This window comes from Carlito syrichta, unplaced genomic scaffold (assembly GCF_000164805.1).
Source record: "Carlito syrichta isolate Samal-C Ts95f unplaced genomic scaffold, Tarsius_syrichta-2.0.1 Scaffold316020, whole genome shotgun sequence".
Taxonomy (NCBI): domain Eukaryota; kingdom Metazoa; phylum Chordata; class Mammalia; order Primates; family Tarsiidae; genus Carlito; species Carlito syrichta.
This window is the reverse complement of record NW_007260116.1, coordinates 132817-135224: the sequence shown is the minus strand read 5'-3', so window position 1 is coordinate 135224 and position 2408 is coordinate 132817. Positions and strand designations below refer to the sequence as shown.

The 2408-nt window shown below is 44.9% G+C and overlaps 1 protein-coding gene across 4 annotated transcripts in view; it reads left to right on the top strand.

Annotated features, from left to right (window-relative positions):
• Positions 1–2408, top strand: part of LOC103276278 (zinc finger protein 343-like) — a 39857-nt gene that overhangs the window by 26493 nt on the left and 10956 nt on the right. For 2 of the 4 annotated variants that reach the window (XM_021706791.1, XM_021706790.1), the window contains exon 4: positions 2116–2227. The exons of the other annotated variants lie outside the window; for them this stretch is intronic. The gene's annotated coding sequence lies outside the window, so the exon portion shown is untranslated. The remainder of the gene's footprint in view (positions 1–2115; positions 2228–2408) is intronic. 4 annotated transcript variants of the gene reach the window in all.

Below are 2408 nucleotides of genomic sequence, written 5' to 3'. Positions count from 1 at the left end.
AGCGAGACCTCATCTCTACAATAAATCAAAAAATCAGCTGGGCGTGGTAGCACGTGCCTGTAATTCCGGCTTCTCGGAAGGCTGAGGCGGAAGGATCACTGGAGCCCAGCAGGTCGAGGCTGCAGTGGCCGGGAGCGGCCACTGCACTCCAGTCAGGGCGACAGAGTGAGACTCCAACTCAAAAAAAAAAAAAAAATATTGGCAAAACAAAGGGATTTTACAGATCCCATTTAGTAACCTGAACTTTTAAAAAATACTCATGCCACTGTTTAGGGCCTGCTTATGAGTAAGAATATGTGGTATTCAGTTTTTTGTTTCTGTGATAGTTCACTTAGTATGATGACCTCCACCTTCATCCATGTTGCTGCAAATGACACAATCTTCTTTATGGCTATGTAGTATTCTATTGTGTATATGTGGCATATTTTCTTTATCCAGGCCTCTTTCAATGGACATCTGTTTGGTTCCATGTTTTTGCTACTGTGAATGGTTCTGGAATGAACATACATATGCAGGTGTGTTTTGGTAAAGCACTTTATGTTCCTCTGAGTATATTCCCCTAAGGGGATTGCTGGATCTTATAGTAGCTCAATTTTACCAGGGGGAGAAAGGGCTCACTAGAAGCCCAAACCTCACCCGCTCGCAATTTACTTACTTAGCAAAACCTCACGTGTGTTTCACAACTTGAAAATAAAAATTTTATTTTATAAAGGGAAGACAGGCTGGGCTTGGTGACTCAGCCTGTAATCCCAGCACTTTGGAAGGCCGAGGTAAGTGAATTGCCTGAACCCACGGGTTCGAGACCCACCCGGGCAACTTGGCAAGACCTCGTCTCTACAATAAATAAAAAAAAAAAATTAACCAGGTGTGGTAGTGCATGCCTGTAGTTCCGGTTACTTGGAAGACTGAGGTGGAAGGATCGCAGGAGCCCAGCAGGTCGAGGCTGTGGTGGCCGGGAGCGGCCACTGCACTCCAGTCTGGGCGACAGAGTGAGACTCCAACTCAAAAAATAAATTAATTAAATTAAATTAGATTTTAAAAAGGGAAGACAAAGAAAAACAATGCTCTTGCTAGACCCCATGTGTTCACTCCCGTTTTTCTAAGTAGTCAATATTTACTTCTATTTTCTCCTCTAACTCTTCCTCACTCCCAAGTCCATGATACTTTTTCTAGCCTGTCCTCTGTTCTGCCTCTGAAATCCTTCATTAGGGATTTTCAATGTCATTGTCCTGAACACTGCTTGAGGATATTAAATTGATTCCCAGATTATTTCTCCAGGGTTCAAGGGCCTAGAATATATTGCGTGCTTCCTTTATGCTCCTCACAAGCTTAAACACTAAGCTAGACACATAGTAAGCCCAGTTCTCATGTGTAGAATTGTGTACTCTGAAAAGAATTATTATTATTATTATTATTTGTTTTGTTTTGGTTTTTAAGTCAGAATCTCACTCTGTCACCCAGGCTAGAGTGCAGTGGCATGCTCACAGTCACTGCAGCCTTGACCTGTTTGACCCAGGCAGTCCTGCCTCTGCCTTTCAAATAGCTGGGACCTCAGGCATGTGCCACCACCACGCCTGGCTAATTTTTTAAATTTATTGTAGAGATAAGGTCTCGCCAAGTTGCCCAGGCTGGTCTCAAGCCCCTGGTCTCAGGCAGTCTTCTTACCTTCACCTCCCAAGTTCTGAGATTATAGGTGTGAGCCACCCCGCCTGGCAAGAATGATGTTCACGCCGGGCTCGGTGGCTCAGCCTGTAATCCCGCACCTTTGGGAGGCTGAGGTGAGTGGATTGCCTGAGCCCGCGAGTTCGAGACCCGCCTGGGCAGCGAGACCTCATCTCTATAATAAATCAAAAAAAATCAGCCGGGCGTGGTAGTGCATGCCTGTAATTCCGGCTACCTGGAAGGCTGAGGTGGAAGGATCGCCGGAACCCAGGAGGTCGAGGCTGCGGTGGCCGGGAGCTGCCACTATACTCCAGTCTGGGCGACAGAGTGAGACTCCAACTCAAAAAAAAAAAAAAGAATGATGTTCACTTTTGTGTGTCCACCAAACTGTGCTCCTCACACAAGGAAAATTGAGGGTAGCTTGATGTACACTAATGGACTGCTTGTTTGTAGTTTCATTCAGAGATGTGGCTGTGATCTTCATGGAGGCAGAATGGAAGAGACTGAACTCACAGCAGAGGAATTGAAGTGATGCTGGAGAATTACAGGAATCTGCTCTCATTGAGTGAGGCCATGTTCTTTCCTTCATTAATTCAGTGAAGATTCTTGATCACATACTCTGTACCAGAGCATGTTCTAGACGCTTTGAATATATTAATAAATGAAATAGTAATCCATTGTGTTTACTTTCTTTTTTTTTTTGAGTTGGAGTCTCACTCTGTCGCCCAGACTGGAGTGTAGTGGCT